This window comes from Camelus ferus, chromosome 17 (assembly GCF_009834535.1).
Source record: "Camelus ferus isolate YT-003-E chromosome 17, BCGSAC_Cfer_1.0, whole genome shotgun sequence".
NCBI lineage: Eukaryota > Metazoa > Chordata > Mammalia > Artiodactyla > Camelidae > Camelus > Camelus ferus.
In genome coordinates this window covers 18,170,156-18,195,843 of record NC_045712.1, presented here as the reverse complement: position 1 = coordinate 18,195,843, position 25,688 = coordinate 18,170,156, and the positions used below count along the sequence as shown (strand labels likewise).

Below are 25,688 nucleotides of genomic sequence, written 5' to 3'. Positions count from 1 at the left end.
TTGTCCCCAAGCTCCCACCTTGCCATCCCTTTTGGCTGTAGATGCACTATGGGCCCACTCCTGAGGACAGGCACTTTTTCTGTATTCCTCACAATGCCTGTGTGCCCAGAGTGGGTGTTCAGATGAATTCACTGAGAACCCCACTTTGCTTTGTTTGGAGTAAGAGCTAAGAGAGCAGACCATGGAGTAATAGAGATTGGATTCAAATCCCCCTCCAGACCTGGCTCTGGACTTATTTAGAGGGTGACTGGAGCAAGCTATTTACCTCTGTGGGCCTCTGTTTTCTCATCTGAAATGGAGAATAGGTAGTAACAACATCTAATACGTGAAGGTTAAGCAGTATGTTGCATTTGGCATATAGAATGGTCTCGTTGCAGGTGGCTGCTGTCTTGTTTCAATGATTAGAGAGCTTCAAGGATGCCATGTGTCATTTAGAGTGACGGGCACAGTGGCCTGCCTGCTTCCTTTCTTTCCCCTGTTCTTTCTTTTGTTCTTCCTCCCTCTTCCTTTCTTTTATTTTTTTCTTTTTCCTCTCCACATCTCTCTGTGCCTGTCTCTCCCCCATTGTCTCTCTTTCTCCTCTCCATCTCCATCAGAATAGGGGAAAATATTAGTTATAAATTACATTTTGATGCAAAAATTATTAAGCAGACAGGCTCGGTGAATTCAATCCAGACTGTGTCCTATTTCCTAGGAAGACAGACCTTATTTTTTCCTCCTTATGATGATGAGGTCCAAGCGTTTCTTGTGTGGCTAATTTACTCAAAATTCCCCACCACTCCAGACTCACTTAGGAAATGACCCAAAAGCAGTGGAAAGACTGCAAAGCATAAATGCATTTTCCCCCCTCTGGAATTGCTGATTGATTTTCTGGCAGTAATAAGCTGGCTCTCCAGAAAAAGGAAAAAAAAAAAATCCAGAGTGCTTGCTGATTTCTGTGGTGTAATTACTCCCACTATGGTTGAATTGAAGCTTTCGGCATAAACTCAGAGAACACAGAATTGGGAGAGGTGTGCACTGTGTGCTCTCAAGAGCCACTCTCGTATGTGGCAGCTCCAGTTAGGACCTGCTGTTCAGGAGTGTGTGGACTTGCCCCTGATTGTCCGCCCACCCACCTGTCGCATTCTCCCTCACCCGGGACCTGGGGGGCTGGTCTGGGCACCACCGCCCAGGCAGGCCACCTGCCTCTGCTCTCCATCCCTCCCTCCACCTATCCTATTCTGAAACCCAGATCAGAATGTTACGCCCCTGCTGCACACTCCCCAGTGGCTCACCTTTGCCACCTCCGGGACCTGCTCCTTCCTTTGCCCTTTCCTGGGGCTCTTCCAGGCTCTCGTCTTGATGCGAACCCTGTGACACCCCTACGTCTGCTCACGTCTAATGGGCTGCCTGGGGACTGTCCCCAGAGTTCCCATCTCTGCTCCTTTGTCTGCCTGGTGAACCCCAGTCGTCTCCAAGTCCCCGTTCTCATGCCTCGTCCCCAGTAGCTGTCTGGACCCTTTAATATACTCTAGACGGCATCATTTACTTCCTTATCTGGGTCCCCCTGCCACCTTTCTCATATTCTGTCATAAGACAAGACTAATTTCTGACATCTTCAGACCTAAGACAGTAAGGAGGCCATGGGTCCAGGACTGATCATTCATTCATTCACATGTGCGTGCAACACATATTTATGGGGTTCCTGCATCGTGCCAAGCATTGTGCTGGGTAGGACTGTGAGTAGAGTGGAGAGTAAGACAGACCTTCCTCTTCTCTGGTGGTGCTGATGAATATAAGCAGTGAACAAATAGACGAAAATAAATGTATAATTGCAAATATGTTCTATGAAGGACAAGAACAGGATGGTGTGAGAGAAATTCCCACCAGTGAAAGGATTTTCCAGTTTTTGGGGGGGGGGGTTTAGTGGGGAAGGTAATTAGATTAATTGATTGATTTTTAATGGAGATACTGGGGATTGAACCTAGGACGTGGTGCATGCTGAGCATGTGCTCTACCACTGAGCTACACCCTCCCCCATTAAGGTTTTAAGAAACCTGGGCTGTAGCCTTTTAAGGGAGGGGGCCTCACTCAGGGAACTGAACACGGTGACGTGAATCATATGGTGTGGCAGGCACCCTGATTCGCCAGCTTCTAAATGAGGGCAAGAATCATGCAGCACTGGCATCTGAGTCATACTGGACTATGTTTCCAAGTCAGCTCTGGGGTAAAGGGCTTGGACTGAGATAGCCAGAAGAGTCAAAAGAGGGGAAGGAGAAAACAAAGATGCAGAACACAGGCGAATGAGACAGACTGAGAGAGCGGAGAGATACGCCAAGAGCTTGGCAAGTCGCAGAACAAGCGGATTGCCCCAGTCGTGCTCTGGCTCTGTCCTTTCTCTCCCAAGATGCCTGGGAGACCACCTGACATGTAAGGAGAGGATTCAGATGAGGGCTGTTATTTATTGACATTGATACAGTGAGGGAAGATGGTTGAGCTCTGTTTTATATCTTTATATCTCTATTAATTAATTTTTTTTATCTCAAGTGACAGAAAATTCAAATCAAGTAGACTTAAGGGAAGAAAAAGGAGGTTGGATGAATTGGCTCACCTAATTAAAAGATCCATGGCTACACCCGATGCCCGGATCTTTGTTTCTAATATCATACACTAGTAAAAGGAACTGGAGCTCTTTGGAGAAATGACTAACTCTAGAACTGAGGCAGAGAACGTACAGTAATGAGCCTGGAACATCTTATGTTGCCAGAAAGTGAGAAAGTGCTCAAAACACAAGACACACAAATACACACATGTTCAAGGAGGAGGTATGTCAAAGGGACACAGGAGCCAACTGAGAGAGCTCACAGTGATCAAAGCGGGGGCAGTTTGAGCAAGAAAAATAAATAAGGTATTGAATTAAAAGCCAAAGTATAAAATGAGCCCATACCAACATAAAGAAATGATTGAATAAATAAATAAGTAAATAAATAAATAAATAAATAAATAAATAAATAAATAAATAAATAAGGGAGAATAGACAAATCTCTCATGCAGAATAATTCTGTAGGTAATTTAATGTAGATACTCTGTCCATAAGAGGTGGAACGCCCCGTGAAGTAAGTGTGGGCTGCACAAAAGACTTTCTCCCAAAGAGTACAGTGTGGAAAGGGCAAAAACAACTGTCAAGGTCACCAGAAACAAGACAAGTCTGAGAAACTCATAGTCTAGAGGACCCTAAGGAGACATGATGGCTAAATGTAATGTGGCATCTTGGATAACATGCTGGAACAGAAAAAGGAACGTAAGGTAAAAGCTAAGGAAATCTGGACAAAGCATGGACTTTAGTTAATCACGTATTAATATTGGCTTATTAGTGTGAAGTATTACACTACTGTAAGATGTTAACAAGAGGAGAAACTGGGCATGGGGTATATAGGAACTCTTTGTATAATCCTTACAACTTATCTGTGAGTCTGAGACTATTACAAAATAAAAAGTTTATTTAAAAAATTAGGTTTAAAGTTCATAGCTCCACAAGCTTCAGGCATGTTAGACTGAGGATCTCAAATGATATTAATTAGAATCCATCTCTCTGTTTTTCACTTGTGTTGGCTTAGCTCTTAGGCAGGCTCCCTTCACTCAACTGAAACCCTAACAACTTCAGACTGATACTATCTTAGTGGAGGATTAGTTCTTTTCCTAATAGTTTTAACCAAAGCCTTAGACTTGAGACGTATTCCCATCTGGAACCAAGCAGGGTGGCTAGAGGGTTGTGGTCTAAATCACATGCCCACCTCTAGCGCTAAGGTATGGCGAGTCTGACCCCACCCCAAAAGGCTACACGTGAAGAAGGGTTGTTACTTAAACAAGGTGGGTATTTAATCTGGTACTCTGCTGCTGAGGGGACCAGCTGCTCCCTCTCCACTCACCACCCACTCTCCAAGCCCCTGAGAATTTTCCAGCTCCTATTGAGGACAGAGAGAACCTCTTGGCTAACGGGCAGATCCCTGTACCAGGCCGTCTTGATGGTCTCTGGCCAGGCCCGTTTTTTCTTGTGTGTTTTAATTTACACTTACTTGAGGAACATCTAATCCATCTAATCATTTCATCCTAAGGATAATGGCGTTTGGTATACGCCTTTCATTACCCTTGCACAGAAGTGTTGCCTTTAGCTTATTGCTGATTTCTATGAGTTCTCTCATTCAATTTTAGCCTCTGTACTTTAACTAGAAATATATATATATATATATATATATATATATATATATATATATATATATATATATAGGGTAGGGCACAAAAGCCTTCTTCTGTGAAGTGTTGTCACCAGCATGTCAGCCCAGCGTCAAACTAGCTCCAGGGAGAAAAATGGAAATAGACTGGTTCCATCAGTGAGTGCTGGAAGCACACGCTAAAACTTCCTCTTATTAATCTCTCTGTAAAATATTCCTCCAAGAAGTTGTGCATCACAGAATGCAATATAACATTCATATCAAGTAATATAGGGATGGCTTTAAGCAAAATTCTTTGTGTAATGAATACTGCAATAAAAATACATGTTCATTTCCTGATCGCAAACCAGAGTAATTTAAGCCATCTTCCCCCTAGCTCTAGTATTTGGAGGGGAGAATGTATATGTGGGCCCCCTCCTCCCCGGGCAGAGGTGCATCCTCCTCTGGAAGGAAGGCTCTCTGCAGCGCTGTGTGGCATGGAGCTTATTTATTCCCAAGGCCTTCTCATCAGAGTTCTGGGCAGGGGTTGTGTGGGGGTGGCAAGGCCATCATTGGAAACACTAGCAAGGAAGCCCTGCTGTGATCACCGCACAGCAGGAAATTAATCTGTTTTTCAAATGTGAGTTTGTCCAAGTTCTCTCGAAACATATTTCCCTGAATAAAGCATTTCAGCCCTGAGGGGAAAGGGTAGACAAATCCAAGTCATCCAGGTTGTTCTGATTTTCTTAGGTGAGAAAACTCATCCTTTGGATATTGTTGAAACTATTCCAAGGACATGATGGTGGGTTTCAAATGAAAGGATTTGGGGGGTCACTCCAGAATTAGGAGAGCAATGAGGAACCTTGAATCTTTTTCTTCTTAACCAAGAGAGCAAATAAATGCCAGTGGCCTCTCTCTGTGACCACTATGCCTTCTGACTGTGACCTCTGAGGATGTGGGCAGTTCTTGAATCACCATGGCGTCAGCATGAGAAGTGTTCAAAGCATGTCTTCCTGATCACCAGAGGTTCCCATTCTCCTGTTTCTCTCTTCCCAGATCTACGAGGAACTCTGCTAAGCACATGACACACATTGGTCCTGCGGCTTCTCTCCCGAGTTTTAGCACAGGGCCTGGTGCATAGCCTGGTGCTCATAAAACTGTGCTACACAGATGAATAAGCAGCCTGTGAAGTTAAGACCATTCCTTCTTTGCGTTACAGAGGAGTGGGCAGACTCACAAAGTTATGTCATTTCTAGGGAACTCTGGCTCCCATATCCTCCCCTCTGCTGTCTCCAGCAGATTCTCTCATTTGGCTCTCTCGCGTCTTGGAAGTGGTTTTCAGGATAAGACTCAGAGTGCAGGGACTTTGAAGTGATTCAGAACACACTGAATTTCATAGCAGCCATTGCTCCATTACTGTCAGCAGCTTGAGGTTGTGAGCAGTTCAACACTCTGAGTTGAAATTCAACCTGAGAAGTGAGGTTTCTGAAAGGTGTGGTGTATGCCCGGAATACCTGTTTGCCTGGGAGAGTTAGGGTGTTTGCTCTATAGGGAACCAAGAGATGAACTAGGTGTGCACTGGCCTCCTTGCCCCAGTTTGTCCCCGAACTGCCTTCAGAATTATTTCGAAAATGTGAGTTTTGGCCTATAAATGAATTCCTGTTGTCCACTGTGTAAACCCCACACTCTAAAGGATGGCCTACAAGTGGCCTACAAATGGCCTACCAATGAAGCATGTGGTCAGCCTTTCCATATCCATCCCATTTCTCCTCCTTTGTGTAGCAGTCATATGCTACACAAACACATACAAAGATGGGATATCCAGTTTCCAAGGTGGATCTGATGAGCCTAAGCCCAAAGGATGATCCCATACCACACACTGTTGTCACAGTGATCAGTTGAGATGCCCCAGACCTAAGTCACTTGGCCCATATTCTTCTCTAGCCACAGAGACTTGTTCTGGAATGGGCTGGTCATCATAAAGCCCAGGACCCTTGTCGGGTGGCTTTAGGAGCAGGCTTCCTTTCTTCCCTAAATGTTGCTTGGGAAGTATGTAACCTTGGTAGTTGGCAGCCACTCTGTGACCATGAGGGATGTCCAGTGTTAGGAAGAAGAAGAAAATAACAAAAGAGAGAAGAGTAGAAATGTAAAGAAACCAGCTCCTTGCTGATATAACTGAGTCACATTTCCTGCTTGTATCAATAATTTAGCCTGAAAACATTGCTGTTCATTTTCTGTAAATGTTCACGTATGGCCCCCTCTGCCCTCACTGTCTTACCTTTCTCTCTGCATTGTAAAATCCTGCTCATCCTGTGAAATCCACTTCAGTATCATCTCCTCTGAAATTCTACCTGCCCTCTTTCAGTCTATCCCAGAAGGAATTAATGGCTCCCTTCGTAGTGTTCCTCAAGCATCACTTACACAGTTATATTAGAGCAATTTAAACACATTTATCAATAATAATTTAACAGCTCATATGGATTTTTCTGCCAGGCAGTACACTCTGTATGTAATATCCTGTTTAACTTTTACAGCTGTCTTATAATATTGTATTAATATCCTCATTTTAAATATAAAGAAATAGTTTAGTGAGGTAAAGGAACTTATCAAAGTGTCCACAGCTCATAAGAGCAGGGAGCTGTGACTTAGGCCATCTAGTTCCAGAATCTGGGCTGGTAACTTCTCTGCTGTGAGTTCTTTGAAGCCAAATACCACCTTTCATTTGTGGGTGTCTACATATTCTAGGCACTCAGGAAATACTAGCAGAATAAGTGAATGAATGGAGGGAGGGATGGATCCATTTAAGTCCTTTACATCACAGATGAGGAAACCAGGTCTCAGATGGTGTAAGGACGTATGTGGTGGGCTAACTCACAGGTGACCACTGGACTTTTTCTGTAGCATCTTGTCACCTTTGAAAGAAAATTTTATTTCTTCTAAAAAAATACTCCCCAAAGCAAGAGAATAAAAATGAAATCCAGTGAAGCTTGGACTTCTCCCTCACCCTGGAACAAGTCTGTGTCCCTCCTGGTTGGGTCCTGAATGAAGCAGATGTCCTTGGCCCTTTCTCCAGAATCCAGGTTGTATCTTTTTTGTTAAGTCTCTTTAAATTGATATTGACACCTAAACTAATTTAGGGTGAAAAGAGAATAGAGCCAAATCACATTTGAGTTTCAGCTTGGGAGACCTATTTATCACTACATAAACATCAGGTTTTGAAAGAGGAAAGGGAGTTTGAGCACAAAAATTAAAAAAAAAAATCACAAATAAGAAATAGAATCACACATCATCCTAATTAGCCAGAAGTGGAGTAAAAATTCTGCACTTCTGTCATGTGGTCACCATGCAAGAGCAAACTGTGACATTCGTTTAATTACATACATTTATTAGATGAAAGGAACAACTTTTATAATCATTTAGACAGAATGCTTATTCAGATTGCTGTGCAGTATCTTCACTTAGTCTATATTTAAGTATTTATTAAAGTGATTCGTTTTTCAAAAACCCTCCAACCTACCTGTGTTTTAATGACTTGAGGGACACTCTTAATTTCCCTCCTCTGATTTCTGTAAACGGGTGAACTCATCACATGCCCGTGTTCTGCAAGCCTGTCAACCCGCGCACGTTGAATACCTGCTCCCAGCGCTCACAGTGCAGCGGGCGGAGTCACCGAGGGAAGGAGCAGCGGGAGGGTCCTACGGAAGGAAGTGACCCTCTGGGGGCTGCCTCGCGTCCTGAGGAAACACGATGCTTCTTCATCCTGACTAGCCACCAGGTGTCGGCTACCTACGAGGCTCCAGCGTTGCTTTACAAGTTTCCAAGCCTCCTAGACTGGATTTGAGAGGCCGTGAGCTCACCCTCTTTCTGAGGGAAGTTGCCCCACTCCCAGCCTCACTGCCCAGGGGGCCATGTTTGAGGTCACAGGACTTGGCTTCCCCTGTCCCCCAACCCGTCACGGTTGATCCAACCCAGCGCTGAGAGCCTGACCATGGGACAGCTAATCCATGGAATGGCCAGAGACTGGCATTTGTGTGGCCTGATTAAAAATATTAGCTTGGCCAATAACATTCTCTTGGGAATTTAATCTAAGCATAGAAAGGCTCTACCTATTTCAGTGGGAACTGAAGCAGAAAGGATAGAATATTGAACCGAGACTCTTAGCCTAGGGCTCATGGACCCATTTAGATTAAGTGTGGAATTTTGGATTTATATGTATAAATGTTATGAACTGCTTCAAACATCTGAGGTGCAAGATCACATCTCTTGTTTACCGATGAATTGCTCTGTTACTCATACTGTCTTAGCTGAAGTTTCACTGCCATCCTCTTAAGGTTCCTTCACACTCTGAGTCATCCAAGATCTCGGAGTTTCCCCAGTCCTAAAGGGCTCTGTCCAGTTCTCATACCCAAGTCAGGAGAACCCTGGAAACCAGTCCGTCCAGTGCTGCGGATGCTCCCCACTGCCGTGCAGAGTCTTGGTGGAACCCAGTCCCCACCGGAAGCAGCAGACACCACTGTTGTCCTGTGGTGATGATGGCCGTGCCGCTCCTGGACGGGGAACCTGAGCTGAATCTTAGAGCCAGACTTCCATTCTCAGGGCTCGGCAGCCACCGGAGGGCTGGGTCAGTGCCCTGTACTCATATCTACCAGGGGACACATACCCTCCAATCGCGTCCGCAGAACACAGAGGATCCTGTTCCACCCCTAGTGCCCACCACAGGGGGACACGTCCTGCTCCTACCCTTTCACGTGAAGCTAAAAGTGATAACAGGGTGTCCTCTCCCCAACTCCTTCTTTTTCTAAGAGAGGCAAAGCTTCATGAATTCAAAAAGTGAACTTCCAACATCTCTGTCACTGACAGAGGGAGAAAAAAAGTTAAAAAAAAAAAAAAAACAAGAACACATTTTAATCTTTAGCTGCGCATTTCACTCCCTGTGCATTTATCCGAGAAGAGGGTTCCCAGCTCTGATCAGGTTTTCAGTGGCATTCATGGTTCAGAAATAGATAGATGGCTGAGACGGGGAGGGAGAGACAGGAATCAGCACTGTCGAGAGAGGGCTCCGGGCTGCCCCTGGGGGCCCTGTGGAGCCAGCATCAGGGAGGCACCCGCTGTGACTGAGAGGGGCCAGCCTGTTGTGTGGGACGGAGTGAAGGACGCCTGCAGTGTGACTGTCACATTAACGGGGATGCTCAAGAGGGAGAGTGCCACACAACATGGATGATCTTGGGTAATGTTCATGGACATGGATAATGTCAAAGAACATGGGTAGTGTTCAGGGAATAAAAATGATAGTATTGCATTTATATGAAGGTCAAAGCAGGCAAAATTAACCTGCAGTAATCTAGGTGAAAAGAGCGGTTATCTTAGGGGGAAATCAACAGGGCAGGGACACAGGGCAGGCTCTATGTCAGGGGCTGGCCAATTTTTTTTTCCCTAGAAGGCCGTCTACTAAAGGTTTTAGGCTTTACCGCGTAACTGTGGCAACTTCTCAGCTAGCTGTAGACAAGACACAAACAATAGTGTGGTCGTGTTCTGGTAAAATTCTTTTCACGAAACAGTGGCAGATGGGATTTGGCTCACAGGCCTGAATTTGCTGACCCCCCGATCTATATCTTGTGGCTGGTAGTTACATGGATGTGTGTAAAATTTCACTGAGCCACACACTTACGTGGACTCTGGGTAGGTAGATCCTTTAATGAAGCAGAATCTGGGATCAAGAACCCATCAGAACTTCTGCTTTCTGGTCTTGGGAGACTCCGTGTGTGTCTTCACATCAGTCGTGTGGCCCTCCTTGACCTGAGCCGGCTGCAGTGGGCCTCTGTTCTTTGCTACGAAGGAGCTTTCCTGGGGAAAGTCCATCATCACCTGTTGGCCAGGTGTAACCACTCCCCTTGAGCTGAAGAGACGGCCTCCTGGAGGTTGAATGACCCGCCCCGGATCACAGACGTGCCTGGCCTCACACCTCAGTTCTTAAAGCTTTAAAACCGTGTGTGTCTTTAAAACTCTCTGGAAACAAGCCCCTCTTCCCTGAGCGGTTGTAATAGAGCTGCGTTTCCTGGGACTCACCTCGGAGTTAGCTCATTGCCGCCTGCCCTTTCCAATCTCATGTTCCAGCTCATCAGCAATTGTTTGTTCTTAGTGCTCAACTGGACAGGAGATGGAGAAAAACACACAGCCAAGGTCAGAGAGCAGCAGACTCTCTCCTCCATTAAGTCTGTCTTCTTTAAACAGCATCTGATCAAAAAAACAGTCTGAACCTTTTCACTGAGCAGCCGGCCAGCCGGGTGAGTGTCCTCTGTGAGCTTTATCCTTGTCTATCTGTAAGCCTTGGCTTCCCTCACCCACGCTCCCTGGCCCCAGAGTCAGGACACGAGAGAAGAGGGATTCTGCCATTAGCTGCAACCCTGAGGGTTTTCGAAAAGCTGTCTGTAAGGCAAGTGAAAGAGGAAGAGAAACTATTTTTTTCTGGGCACTTTAGGTCTCAGAAACTCTACCTACTTGAATCAGATGCAGGGGGTTTATTGTTTTGATTTTGTGTTAAATTATCTCTATAATTTAGAGGGCTCAACCTGCATCAGGAGATGGATTTTGTACCTTTGTAGTTTGCCCCTAAGCCATGAGCAAGGCCCGCAAGTGGCGGAAAGGATACTTGGGTGTCTCTGTCATGCTCAGCCAGGAGAGAGCGAGCCCAGCAGACTGTCAACTTCCCAGGCAGAGCATTCTCAGCTCCTTGCCTCCCTCACTCCATGCTAGTTTCCTGTTACCACCAGCTTAGTGGTTTAAAACAATGGAAATTAATTTTCTTAGTCTTGGAGTGCAACGCGGCTGTCACTGGACTGGGCTAACATCCAGATGTTGGCGGAGCTACATTCCTTTCTGGAAGCCCTAGGGGAGAATCTGTTTCCTTATGCTTGCTGGCTTCTGGAGGCCACCTGCATTCCTTGGCTTGTGGCTCCTCCCTCCGTCTTCAAATCAGCAGTGTTGCATCTCTCTGTGCTTTTCCTCTGTAGTCACATCTTCCTCTGACCGACTCTCCTGCCTCCCTCTTCCACTTTTGAGGACCCTGAGATTGCACAGGGTCCATCTGGGTGATTCAGGATAGTAAGATCAACCAATAAACCAAATACAGTTTTTATTTCATCTGTAGCCTAGTTCCCTTTGCCATGTAGCCTAGCCCAGGCACAGGATCCAAGGGTTAGGATGAGGGTATCTTCAGAGGCCATGATTCTGCTTCCCATCCCCCACACCACCCCCCACCCCCGCCATGAGTAGGTGCCCAGCTAGTGCATGACATACTCATTTTTCCCTGAACATACACACCAGAGCACATGGTTGTGAGCTTCCTTCCTATTTCAGAATCAAGATTGACTAAAACTATGCTTATCATTCGAAGGACAGAACACCGCCAGTGTTTAAGGGGTGCAGCATCACAACGTTGCCTACATTAGAGTAAGCCAAGGCTTCCTCCGCCTGCAGTCCTTCTCACCGTACTCTCTGTGTTGTACCCAGAACCCTGCTTTTACCAACCCCAGACTGTCCCGAAGCACATTTAAGAATTTGTTCAAATCCTGTATCTAATGGTATGGTTCACTAGAGGGGAATGTGTAATGCGCATATGAAAGACTAAAATTGCTTACCGAGAGCAATTAATACAGCACATCCTGTGCAAATAACAAATTAGATGACTTGCTGTTATTGCAAATGACTGTTGGGAAATTTGCTAACTACTTATAGGTATACAGAGCTCCAAACATTTCTCTCTCTAGTCCAGGAGGCAGTGTATCACGGTTTAGATAAGAGATGGGTGATTTACACAACAGCATTGTAGGTAAATGAATAGGTCAACATGTGCAAGCAGCAATGGCATACTGAACAATTTAGTGAAGTGATTACTAGTCAGCGTTTAAACTCAAACTGCCTGGTTTCAACTTACAGCTCTTCCTCTTACTAGCTGTGTTCCTTAAGCCAGATATTTACCTCTCTGTGCTTCACTTTTCTCCTCTGTAAAATGAAGGCATTTATAGTACCTATCTCACAGGGTTGCTGTAAAAATGAAATTTAATACATTTAAATGCTTAGAACCGTGTCTGACCCATAGTGATTGCTCAGTCAATGTTAATTCTTCCTAGGGTCCTCATCATTGACGTTATTACTACGTGACAGACCCTGCAACGCTCGCTTGGGTCCATCTCCTCCAGGAGGGAACAGGTAGATGAATAGGTAGGGAGGAAATAGCCGAGGGAGGAGAGTGAAGGGGCATAAAATAGGAATGAGGATCAGGGAAGGTTTCTTAGAAGTAGCAGCATCTAAGGTGAGACTTGAAGGATACTGAGACCTTAACCTGAGAAGCTGGAGTTGGGGTGAGGGTGGGAGTGTGGCAGGAATTGGGCACAAGATCTAGAGGCCAGCGGAATGCCTCTGTGAGCTCCTGCCCTGAGTACCAGTATGGCTGTTTTTAGGGCCACATGGCTTGACGGGAGTCCCTGTGGTGGCAGCTGCCGCTTGTTTCTTCCTTCCTCGTGGCTCCTCACTTTCTTTTCTCCTTTTTTCTCTGCCTTCTCCTGTTGTAAAGCCTTGGCCCCAGCAGCGCTCTCAGGCAGGACGTGTTTAGATGCAGGGCCATTGGGGTGGGGGTGTGCAGGGGCCAGGTGTGTCTTCCTCCTGGTCTGGGGACTTTGTGGCTCCAGGTCTTAAGTGTGGATAGTACCCGGCCCATCTCTCTTTGCCATGTGGTTTCCAGAAGAGATCTGAACCATCAGTCATACAGGGGCTGTGCTGGGCTCTCTCCCATGCTTACCACATGTCCCAGAATTTTAATAAAAATGAACTTCTATGAGTCCTGGAAACTGGGGCCTCAGCTTACAAGCGGAGGGCATGGAAGAGAATTGCAAGGGAATTATAATTGGCGTTAGCATTCCTCTGGTCTTCCTGATGAAGACCACACCTCCACTGTTTTCCCATTTCTGCCCCAGTTTTACCTGGCTCTGGACACCCATGTAATGGGTAGGGCTGTCAGGAGCCCTGGAAGCAGATGAGCAGGGGTCTTGCATAGGCTGAATGAATCATGGCAAATCAACCCGGAGCCTCTCTCTTCTCACCTGGGAAAATGGGAATGAAATACTGCTCTCAGAGGGTCATCATGAGGACCAAGTGGGATGGATTTAGAGCCCTGAGGCCAGTGCCCAGCCAGTGGTGGTGGAGCCGTGCCCTTCGGGATGTGTGAGTGCCGGGCATGTGGGGTCTGTCCCTTCCTCCCCCGCCCTCTTCTCCACTGGCAGAGCCCCCTCCGCTGAGCTGGGGCTCACTTGTCCTGCTTTCTGTTAGGCTGCAGCTGTCTGATTCTTACCTGGGATAGTCTTGCTTAGAGAGTATTTGTAAAATTGGTCAGGCAGTCGCACCCCTCCGTCTCCTCTTCTCTAAACTGAGACAGACTGGGCCTGACTCAGGGTTTTTGTGAGGACTGAAGTGAGGTTGCGTGAAGGCTCTGTGTTCATTGTACTGTTACTGCCATCGCCGTTAAGAACGACTGGCTGGTTTCCAGACACGGTTGAGGAACTAGCACTTCACCGCTGCTTTACACCCTGGAAGGCGGCTGCGGATGTGAAATCCGCACCCTCTGATGCTCTAGACCTGAGCTGTCTGCTCCGGTAGCCCCCAGCCGCATGTGGCTCTACAAAATTAAATTAACTTTGAAATAAACTTCCTCAGTCACACTAGCCACTTTTCAGTGTCTCATAGCTACTTACGGCTGGTGGCTACTGTATTGCTGAGTGCAAATATTAGAACATTTCCATCATCCAAAAAATTCTGTTGAATAGCGCCAGACTAAAGTGTGAGCCCCCTACCCCCTCATCTCCTCAAAGTGTTCCAGGAACCCTTAAAGTGAATTTTGAGGATGGCACAGAGCCTACAGAGGGCTTAAAACATACTTTTAAGTTAGATCATCTTAAATACACCCTTCAGATTTACTATTAATAAAAGGACATAGAAATGAACATTGTTGCTATGAAAATTAAATAATTAGAATTATGGAGACCATTGACCTAGGGGGATGCATGTTAACTATTACATACATGCCCCTTCTGGGACATTCCTCAGGAATTTGGCACGGGAGTTAGTGTCATAGAAAATTATTAGATTTAAAGCAGAGATCCTCTGGAAACCAAGCTGTAACATTTTTGGGGAAAAAAAAAAATCAAGTCAACCAGCATCCCAGAAACTGACCCAGGGGAGATAGTAGTTGGCCAGCTCTTAGAGAAGTTATCAGAAGATAACAGGAGATTTGCTGCAGCCTGTCTGCGTAACTCTAGGACCCTGTGAGGAACTGGGCAATTTCCTTGTCACCACAGAGCCTCCTTGAGGAGAAAGGGGCCGGCATCAAGTCAGAAGCAATAACCAGCAGCACTTGCCCTGTAAATTGGGCTGGAAACGCGCCGCTCGTGAGGGTGCTTCCCTCTTCCACTGGAGTTTCCTTCTGCAGGGAGGTGAGGATGGGGCCTGGGACAAACCCGCCATGGCTCAGTGCAGTTCCCCACTACCAAGGTCCCAGGGGCAGAACGAGTCCAATATATTATTATTATTATTGTTATGCTATTGCCCTTGCTTGTGCTAGTAGTATAGAACGTAATGAAGAAAATGCAAGTAGGCAGGCATCTGTAATGGGGGGACAGTAATATCTACCTCCTAACATGGTTACGAAGATTAACTGAGGGACATGTGATAAGCTCTGGCACCGAGTACGGTGTGCGCAAAACACTTCCGGAAACGTGAGCTTAAGTAATGAACGGTATACGTATTTATTTGTTAGCAGTTTTTATAAATATTAGTCCCATTAATGCTAGTAAATATCAGTTAAAATGTTATTAGTGTTTTTTTTTATTCATTCCATAAGATAATGACAGACAGTGGCACTGGCTAGAAGAGTGACTTAGGGAGGGAGGGAAGGGGACATCACAGGCTACTTCCCCCAGTGGCTGGGAAAGGACTTTCTGAGGAGGGACATGAACCCTGACCCTACATGATGGGAAGGAGCCGTGTGATGCTTGGAGGTGCTATCAGTTAGATTTCCTCTTGCGTCTTGGTCAGAACTGGGCCAAATGCTCACCGTAAAATCGCTCCCCGGCAAGGGAAGAGAGTCACCACGACTGGTGAATTTTCCTTGTGAGACTTAGCTGGGAACTGTTGTAGGTTTGGGGGTCAAGAGGCAAAACTGAGGATATTTTGTAGGTACTTATATAACAAGATAAAACAGATTTCCACACCATTTTTATGGATTGATGAAATTCAAAATAGAATAACAATTAAATCTATTTTTAAAACATAGGTCTACTGATGAGAAGAATGCACTTCTTTTTGGGGAATAACATTTTGCTTACTCAAGGGTCAAAGACAGTGTTTCATATCATCAAAGTAGATGGCACATGTGCATCTGTGAGTGCTGCCCTGTAGTGAGAGTTTACATATTTCACCTTTGAAAATGTCTTCATATGGACGGGTGATACATGTGGCCCCAGAAGGCTTTCCAGTCATAACTCTGTCCCTGTGATTTGTAGTGTGCCACTCCTCATTCTTCTGGTAGTTGTGTGAAAGCAGCTCCACACAAAAAGTCAATTAATGGACACGACAGTGTTCCAGTAAAACTTTATTTACAGTCACCCAAATGTGCAGTTCATGTACTTTTCATGTGTAACCAAGTATCTTTCTTCTTTGTTTTTCTCTTCAATTATTTGAGTGTAAGAACAATTCTTAGCTTGTGGGCTATACAGAAACATGCAGTGTGCCCAATATGACCCATGGGCTGTAGTTTGCTGACTCCTGGTCTACATTTTCTGACCCTGCTCAGACCCTGGCCTGAGTCACAAGGGGAAGGGACTCTGCCTGCAGGGATCAAGGTGGAAACCACACTCGGGTAAGGATGCAACAGCCTTCACTTCAAGGGAGGACTTTCCAGGCTGAGGGAAGAGTAAGTGCAAAGATCCAGTGGCAGCAATGAGCCCGGTGTAGATGTTTCTCCTCCAGGCACAGAGTGGGGAGGAGGAGAGAGGCCCAAGATGAAGGTGGAGGAGGGACAACTCTCACAATGGTGGTGTGATGAGCCTCATGGACCCTCTTCCCAGCAAAACAGCCAGGACTGGTGAAATAAAACAAAACAAAACAAAACAAAAAACACTAACCATTTAAACTCCCTGATTGTCATAAGGACACAGAGCAAATAAATACTTATTCCAGAAAATCTATTAAATCTTGTTCAGAACAGTGAGAGTCTGTGGCACTTGAGTCAGAACTCAGTCTCTCCTTCCCCTCCCCAACAGCTGCCTGAGGCCGAGGCTAAATTCCAGGTGAGTGCTGCCGAGATGCTGGGGCTCCCTTCCTCCACCCAGCCCCCACTGATCAGGTGGAGGTGCTACCCCAGGTGCTGTGGGCTAAGAACACTTGGGGCCCACTTACCTTCGCCCACTTAGGTAAGCCTGGAGAGGTGTGCAGGGAAGGTGCAGCCAGGTCCTGCAGGGTCATCATGTGGGCCTCATAGAAAATTCGGTTTTACTTCAGGTGAAAGGGGAAAACATTGGAGCTTTCTGAGCAGGAAGGTGATGTGATCTGATTTACATGTCTAAAATAGTGCTTATTACTACTTACTCATATTAAGAATATTATTACCAATGTCACTATCCTCTTGACTCTGCGGTCTGGGTAGAGCGAGTTCATTAAAATGCCTGCTCTGTAGCTTCCCGAACACCAGTGCCCATTAAGCACTCGTGGGCAGAAAGTCCAGGGCCAAGTAAGGCTACAGGAGATCCTGAGTAGGTGTCACCTCATCCCGCTTGCTGGAAGGTGGACCCAGATTGGCTGCACCCTCTGCTCACTGTTAATATAGGTTTACGAGCAAAACAGAGGAAACCACGTGGTGGAGGTGTCCCTCCAGGACCCCTCTCGCCTGACATCTGCCATTTGCCTCTTTGTCTGACCCTGATCACGGAAGAGAAAACCTCCTGTCCCACCTGGGCCACTTCCCAACTTGAGTTACTCCACGATTAAACAATGTTTCCTCCTGGTAATCTCACCTGAGTGTGTCTTCAAAGACTCCTTGGGCCCTCAGTAATGAATGTCAGCAGTGATTCTTAAAACAAATGCATTTCTAAAGAAACATTTCTGTGAGTGTGTGAAAACAGAGCCTCAAACAGCTTTTATATTGTGAGGTCTGGCAGCTACAAGCAAGGAAGGAAGAAAACATCTCATTTTGCTCTTAAGTTGTCTCATTACATCATTTGTTGGCAGCCTTGGGTGACGTTAGTTCTGGGAACTGGCCATATGTTTTTGAAAAGATAAGGGCTCTTCCTCTAGATATACGGATGGCAATGAGATCATGACATAAGAAGCTGGGGTTGTAATAGTAAAGCCTAGCATCAGAAGTTTAGGAGCAGAGGTCAGATACTGAATTGGGTCAGATGGATAACATAACATAACAGTGTGTAGCTACTTTTTATTAAGACAGCAGTGAATGAAAGTTGTGGCTTAAATTCATTCAATATTTTAGAATTAGACACTGTGATAACACAACCATTGGTCCCATTGGCCTCCAGTTTGTAAGCCATGAGATGGACTTACTGAAACACTTTAAACCATGAGACAATTTTTCAGAATCCTAATACTCTCCCCACCCAAGTCTACACCCCTATTCAGAGGAAACCTAGGCAGTTGCCTCAACAGGATTCTCTCTGTCGATGTTGACTTATTTTCTTATAAGTAAGAAACACGTCATGGTAGGGTCTCTAATGGTGACAGGAGAAATAATGGTGATGCTCCTGAGTGTTTTCCATGCACCAGGCACTGGGCTAAGAGCTTTATTATATCTCTTGCTTCACTTCATATGCTTACTGCTTTTAATTATCATGAAATAGAGACTACTTGAGGCTTAAACTGAGGAGGTAACTAAAGGTCAGATAGGGTGAGTAACTTGTCTAAAATCACACAGCTCTATAGCGTCCAGTATCTTCCAAAGTAATGCATCATTTATCATAACACCTGGTCCTTTAATATTAAGTTCTTTTGTGGGTTTCAGAATGTGTCTCAAGCATTTACATGAATTTCAATTTTCCAAGCATGCCCATGGATATAAACATTTGTTGAAATATGCTTTTGTAGAGAGTAAATTCACAAATATTTATGAGAGACAATAAAATAAAGGGCAGAGTAGGGATCCATCACTGGAACTAAACCTGAACCTTCTAGCTGTTTGTCTAAAACAGGAATCAGCAAACTATGGCACATAGGTCAAATCCAGTCTGCCATCTGCTTTTATAAATAAATAAAGATTTATGGGAACACCCTTTCATTATGTATTGTCTATGGCTGCTTCCACACTACAACTGCAGGGTTGAGAGTTTGTGACAAAACAAAGACTGTATACCCTACAAAAACAAAAATACTATCGGCCATTCAAAGAAAAAGTTTGTCTAAAACTAATAGCAAAACAGTGCATATATGTCAGCCTAGGGGGGCTGGAGAGGAATTCGAGCAGGTGAGCTGCCCAACTGGAAGAATGTGCGCGGAGCCAACATTAATGCGTGAGGGGCTGACATGGACCGAAGACAGCACTTTATTGCAGTACAAGCTGGTGGCGTGCATGGTGGGCGGCAGCAGCAGTGACGGTGCTCGGCACTTTCTTCTAGTTCAACAAGATGGCGCGCCCCCGATGTGGCGCACTTGTCCTTTTGCTAATGCTAGTGGCGCATGCGTAGTTGTTCATAATGCTGACTCACGCTACCAGCGCATGCGTACATTTACGTCTTACCAGGTGCAAGCTATTGTGAGCTTTGGCCTGGGCCCCATGGCCTGCTCACTTAAGGCTGCCCACAGTGTAATTCCCGCAAATTCTACAGTCTCGCCTGCTGTGTTTCTCCGGGTTTGGGCAATGAGGCAAACCACTGGGGCAAGTAAATGCCTTGAAATTCCCATCTCACCTCCCGAAATGGGTAAAGGCCTTCCTCTTTTCTTTCTACTGGGAGGAAGTGAACCAGCATGTGAGAGGCCAGGCCACTGTCCAGGTCACCGAGCAGGTGGGGGCCAAGCTGAATGATGGTGGTATTGGTGACAACCAATCGCTCGTCTCTATCAAGGGCTTGAGCACTGTGTTCTGTGCTTTGCAGGCAGCGTCTCCCTGAACCTCTGTAACTGCCTTCTGGAGTAATTAGTTTTATTACCTCCATCTGATGGATGAGCACGTGGGGCCTCGACTAGCAAATTGCCCACGATCACACAACTTTCTTCTGACTCCAAAGGGGTGCTTTCATGATGATACACTACCAAAGCGTATAGGGTGAGACCTCGGGGACTTGTGGCGCCAGCAACAACGGGTGTGGCCCCTCGCCACACAGCAGGGCAGTAAGTTGAGAGACCAACGTTGGAGCAAGGAAAAGCGACTTTATTGGGAAAGCCAGCAAACCGAGAAGATGGCAGACTAATCATCTTAATTGGGGGTAGAATTCCAGCTGCTTTTTTTCTAGGAAAGGGGGAAGCAGGAAGGGATTAAGGTGAGGAAGTGACGTCTGGGCGGAGGCGCCAGCAAGTGTGGGAGGAGGGTTGTGAAAAAATTAGTTCTTGCTCTGTTGAGCCCAGCTGACGTGGTCTGGTCTTGGTGTTCCTATAAATCTTGAGAAGACAGTTATTTTCGTTCATACTTCCTTATCTCCCTGTGGGAGGCAAGTTTCAGGTAAGGGGCTTTTTGCATAAATCTTAAGCTGTAAGCAGAATTCCTTTAATGATTAACAAGTCTACATGCAGGGCTAAGCAGAGGCTTATGGCTCAGGTTAAAGCAGCAGAAGAGAGACATAATACAGAGTCAGAGATGCCAAGTTACTTCTTCCTTTTGGGAGGAAACTAGTCTTTTGTGGCCACGAATGGAAGAGAAGTAGGGGGTGTGCAGGGCCTCTGGACAGAGGCTCATCTTCCAGGGCTGGGGTCTCTCTGGGACCACACATACCTCCATTGCCTGCTTGGGCCAACAGAGCTTCTCAAGCCACCTGCTCCCAGTTCGCTGAACGCCAGGTGATGTCAGTCTTCAACAGCAGCACATCAGACTGAGATTCTGAATTGGAACCTGTGCCTGCAGGTGATTCTCATGTAACGTAATGTTTGGGACCCACTGGCTAAATGCTGAAGAGAACATTTCACCCGGAGAAAGCTGAGTAGACACAAGAGTGGTCTTCCTGGCCGTCTCGAGGGAGAGTCCTGCAACCAGACGCTCCTTTTCAGAATGGGAATATGGTGAGTAGCCAAGTTCTACTTTCAGAGTAAAGAAGGGAAGCGTCGGGAAGGAGGTGGGAAAGGAAAGGGAGATAAGAGATGGTCAGGTTTCATTTATTCTCAGCCTTGGCTCATCCAAGGTGAGAACACCTCTTACATGGTCACTGAATAATACACGCCAGGTGTCCATCCCCTAATTCTGGGAACCGAGCAGTTTGTTACCTACATGAGAAAAGAGATTGTGTAGATGTGATTTAAGGTTATGGATGGTGAGATTACCCTGGATTATCTGGGTAGACCCAGTGTAATCAGACAAACCCTTCAAAACAGATAAACCTTTCCTGGCTAAATTTGGAGAAAAGCCAGCGTAAGGAGCACTAGAAGAGGCAGGAGAGGTTTGAAGAGTTAAAGAGCCTCGACCTGCTGTTGCTGGCTTTAAGAAGTAGAAAGGGGCGCCAACTGAGAAATGCCAGCGGCCTCCCCCAGAACAGCCCTCCGCTCCCAGGCAGGGAGGAAGTGAATTTTCCACCCGCCCGAATGAGCTAGGAAGCCCGCAGGCTGTTTCCGAGAGCCTCCAGAGAGGGGTGCAGACAGCCGTCCTACACCTTGATTTTTGGTTTAGTGAGCCTGCCTTACACTTCTGACCCGTGGAACTGTAAGGTAATAATCTTGAATTGTTTTAGCCACTAAGTTTGTGACAGTTTGTTAGGGCAGCAATAGAGAACGAATATATCATATGAATTAAGCTGTGCTGGCTGTGGCTAGAAAGTGGTCCAGGTTAGAGGAATTAGAGGAGAAAGAAAATCGAAGAGATGCTTCCTTTTGAGCCCCTTGTGAAGAATTTAAATGCACATATCTGTTACCTAACCTTGTGACAGATACCGTAAGTCTTGAGAGATGTTCCCTGTTAGAATGCTTGGCTGCTTAATCCCTCCCTAACCCCTGAAATGGGGAAGCAGGAAGAACACTGAGGGTGCTGTGAGTGAGGCTTCCCTTGGCTTAACCTTCAGAGTGTTGAGGAAAGAGAAGGCTCCTTCCTGGACTCCAGAGAATCAGTGTCAAGGCTCAGAACTTTCTGCTAGTTTTTAGCATCAAGTTTTTCAGCTACAGTCGTACCAGATGAGGAACAGGTAGAGAACTCTTTTGCTGTTTTGTACAGTTTAGGAATTTCTGTCTCATGAGGTAGAACACAAGCCAGCTGCAGTCTGAGTGCACTGTCTGCTCCATCCTTCACCTAGCCCGGAAATTTTGCAGCGATGCCAGAGGGAGTGGTGGCTGTAAGTGACTTGCTTTTTGCCTCGGGATTCCTCTCCTCTCTAGTCCTTTTCAGCTATTCTTAAAATCATTGCCTTTGTTTCTTCTCTCCCCTTTGTTTATCATGCAGTGTTCTTTTTCCAAGATGTGAAATAAATGTATTAATTTATGAGGATATAATAGTATATTCCTCTGCCTGAAATGTATTCTTAAGTATTACCTTGGTCTGTACTTTAATTGAATTGGATAGAGACAGCACACCATCATTGTTAAGGTTAACGACCCAATGATTTACAAGACAAGGCACATTTACTGGCAAATAGATTTTAGTAATTGTTCCTCTCCACGGTGAGAATAAGGGTTTGTGCATTGATTCGTCATGTTTTTTAAAACCAGGACTTGGGGCTCACCTAGAAGAGTCAGAAGATCAGGGTCCTGAAAACCTGCTGATGAGATTAGCAGGCCCTGTAAACTCTCCCTGCTCCAGGCTGTGCCCAGGGAAGACCTCAGGTGGAAGGAATGATGTTTCCAAGGTGATGATGGTTTAAGGGTGCTACAGTGTTGGAATTAAAACAAGCGCACGCGCGCACACACACACACACACGCGCACACACACACACACACAATTACTAGGGGCTTGTTTTTGTTCTAGTCTAAGGAAGATGAGCTGCACCTGATACTCTGGATGTTTCTACTGGGGATTCATTTTGGCATTTCTAAGGGGAAGGGAAAAATTTTAAAGTTTGAGGGAAAATACCTGCTAGGGTGGTTTGATCTCTTAAAAAAAAACAGACTTACAGTTGTGTTAGGACCAGGCTCGAGGTCCAATTTTCAAGTTGACTAAATGTGTTCTTTTGCTGCCCTTGCCTGAGTGTGCATTGAGAGCTGTAGAACCCCCTGGGAGACCTGGCCACCCTAAACCTACCTCAGTAAGTCTGCCCCTTTCTATTTTCATGTACCTGCCCGGGAATATTGACAGGAGGCCACGAGCTCTGTTTGAGGAGCGCCTCCAATCACCTTTCATACCTGACAAAAACTCAAATGGGGGAATCAAAGCAGCACTGGACTGAGGGTGCAGAGAACTTGTGAGTAGAGGGCTGGGCTCCTCGGTGCTGCGCACTCCCCTGGGGTTCTCTAAACTCCCTGGGCGTGGAGTGCTAGCCTGTTGGTCTGTGCTGCTACTCCTGGGAAAAGTGACTGAGATGAATCAAACACAAGAAGAGCAATCCTCAGCGCTGTTGTTTTTCCAAAGATGTTACATATAAAATAAGTAATCTCAAGATGACATAGGACGGGATGGGAGAAAGAGGAGCCAGGTCGAGAGAGGACCAGCAGAACATGGCCCCACTTGAGAGATGTCATTATTAAAAAGCAAATGAAAGGCAGTGCTTCTGGATGAATGCAGTGTCACACATAGGGACAGAGTAATTTTTTTTTCCTTTTTTAAACCCCTTTAAGTTGTGAAATATCACACTTTAAAACCAGGATATATGGTGTATACTTAAAATTTAAGTTAGAGGAAGATAAGCACCTGTGGGCCTACCACACATTTTAAGATATTGAACCTGACTGACGTCTCCCCCCCCCCCCCCCGTTGTGCCCACCTTCCTCCCTCAGAGAGGGTGCCTTCTGGATCTTGTGTGACCATTTTGTTTTCACCTCTCCGTGTCTCTGATACTGTGTAGCTAGATGTAGCTTCAGTTCATTCCTTTGGAATGTTTTATATAGCTTTTCACAACTGATTAAACCACTGTAGAGTGGGTGGAAACTTGGGCTATTTCCAGTTTGGGGAGTCACAAATGAGGCTGTTAAAAGCATCACTGTGCACATTGCATGTCACACAAACAAGAGTTCTCTCAGGGAGATGCCTTGTGAACCGGGGAACTCACTCCTGGGTATGTGCGTGTTCAGTCTTACTGCCTGATGCCAAATTATTTTCTGAAGTGATTGTACCAACTTTTATTCCCAACTGCAGTAACTATGAGACTTCCCATTGCTCCACTGCCCTTGCCAACACTAGGTATTGTTAGAGTTCTTAAATTTTACTAATCTGACTGCAGAGAATATGTTTCATTGCAGTTTTAGTTTGTAATTAATTTGGATTGTTCATAAGGTTGATCATTTCTTATGTTGACTAGTTATGTTTCTTCTGTGAAAAATCTCTTCGTGACCTTTTTCTTTTTATCTTTTTTTATTCAGTTTTGTTCTTTGTTATTAACTCACTGTAGCTCTTTCTAGATTCCGGATCTAGGATGCCCAATAGAAACATCAAACAAGCCACATACATTACTTAAAATTTTCTAGTAACCACATTAAAAAAGGAAAAAGAAACGGATAAAATTGGTGTTGATAACTGTTTCATGTAACTTAGTTTGTATTATCCAAATATATCTAAAATATTATCATATCAAATTAATGAAAAGCTTGAAATCTGGCGTGTATTTTATACTAAGGGCAAATCTCAGTTCATGCTGGTTCAGTTGCAGTTGCTCCAAAGCCACGTGTGTGTCGCAGCCAACGTGTAGAACAGTGCATGTCTACAGGCCGATCCTTTGTCAGTCATTTCCCAGCCTGTTTCTTTTCCCTTTGTGATTTCTTTTTATAAGCTGAAGTTTTTTACTTTTACTTAGTCACATTTGATCAGTCCTTCTTCAGTGCTATTTTGCATCTTGTTTAAGAAGTTCTCTATGCAGAGGTGATAGCTTTTTTGTCTAAAAGTTTTCAAGTTGTGTCCTTCACATTTAATGCACATGGACTCAGTTTTTGTGTGTTTTTTGACGTGGAGATTCCATTTTGCTTCTCTGTATGATCTGCTCTTGATTGAATCACCATCTATGTCCCAGCTGCCCTGCCTGTCAGCCCCGTCATGTTCCCGTCAGGGGACTGGTCAGGTTTCCATTACAGGCATGGCTGTGGTTTTGGATTTGTTCTTCTCTTCCATTTGCCTGTTTGTCCTCCTCTCCTCTAGTACCACACAGTTTTAATTACAATAGCTTTAAATGACAGTAGCTTTAAAATAAGCCTTATTCTCTGATGGGCCAAGTCAGTCTCTTGGCTGGCTACTTCCTCAGGAGTTTCTCAGTGTATTTGGCCCTTTTCTTTCAGATATAAAATTTATAATCACTTTGTCATGATCTGTGAAAATCCTTTGGTGGCCCTTCCATTTTCATGGACGAGCTGTGAGCTGTGAGCTGTGGGAACTCAGATGAGTCACTTTGCTCCTCTGGCCTGTCTTTTCATCTGTGAAATGGAAGTAGCGTGGTTCCATTCTTACAGGACAGCTCTGAAGGTTAAATGAACGTATAGTCCCTAGCACGGTGCCCGGCACGTGGGAGATTTCCAGTAAGTGAATGAGTAGTTTTATTACCAGAGCTGAGATGTGGCCGTCCTGTTGTGGAGAGTGCTCGAATGCTGAGAGGAAGGACTTTTAACTGTGCAGGACTGTGGTACGGGAAGAGCTGCAGACTCATGACCACCTTGTCAGCACGTTTTGAGGCAGGTGTTCATGCTTAGTGTTTTTAAAGTATTTTCCCTCATTTGGTCACATCTGGAGTGTGGAGGAACCTTGAGAAGCAAGTAAGCATGCACATATTTGGGAATAACAGCCTGCAGCTTCAGCCGAGCTTTGGAGGCTCTGTCAGGGCATCGGGGTGCGAAGGTGATGAGGACCAGAGTCTTCTCCTCAGCCACCTACGTGCCAACCAGCAATCAGGAAGACAACGTGTGGAGGCGGGAGTAGGATTGCCAGATAAAACACAGAACATCCAGCTAAATTTGAATTTTAGATAAACAATGAATACATTCTTAGTATGAATATGTCCCAAATATTGCAGAGGACATTCTTATATTAAAATGTATTCACTCCTCTGAAATTGAAATTTAACTGGGCATTGTATGTTTTTACTTGCTAAATCTGGTGATCCTGGGTGGGGGATGTTGCTGTCACTGCTTCAAACTGGAATTGTGCTCCAGTGATTTAGTGCATGAATTGCCCTTATGGTA

General features: G+C 45.4%; 1 long non-coding RNA gene across 2 annotated transcripts in view; it reads left to right on the top strand.

The window, feature by feature from the left end:
* LOC116657105 overlaps positions 1-25,688 on the top strand; it is a 551,457-nt gene that overhangs the window by 265,963 nt on the left and 259,806 nt on the right. The window contains exon 1 of one of the 2 annotated variants that reach the window (XR_004312081.1): positions 19,988-20,453. The exons of the other annotated variant lie outside the window; for it this stretch is intronic. This is a non-coding gene — a long non-coding RNA (uncharacterized LOC116657105). Of the gene's footprint in view, positions 1-19,987; positions 20,454-25,688 lie in introns of those variants that run through there. 2 annotated transcript variants of the gene reach the window in all.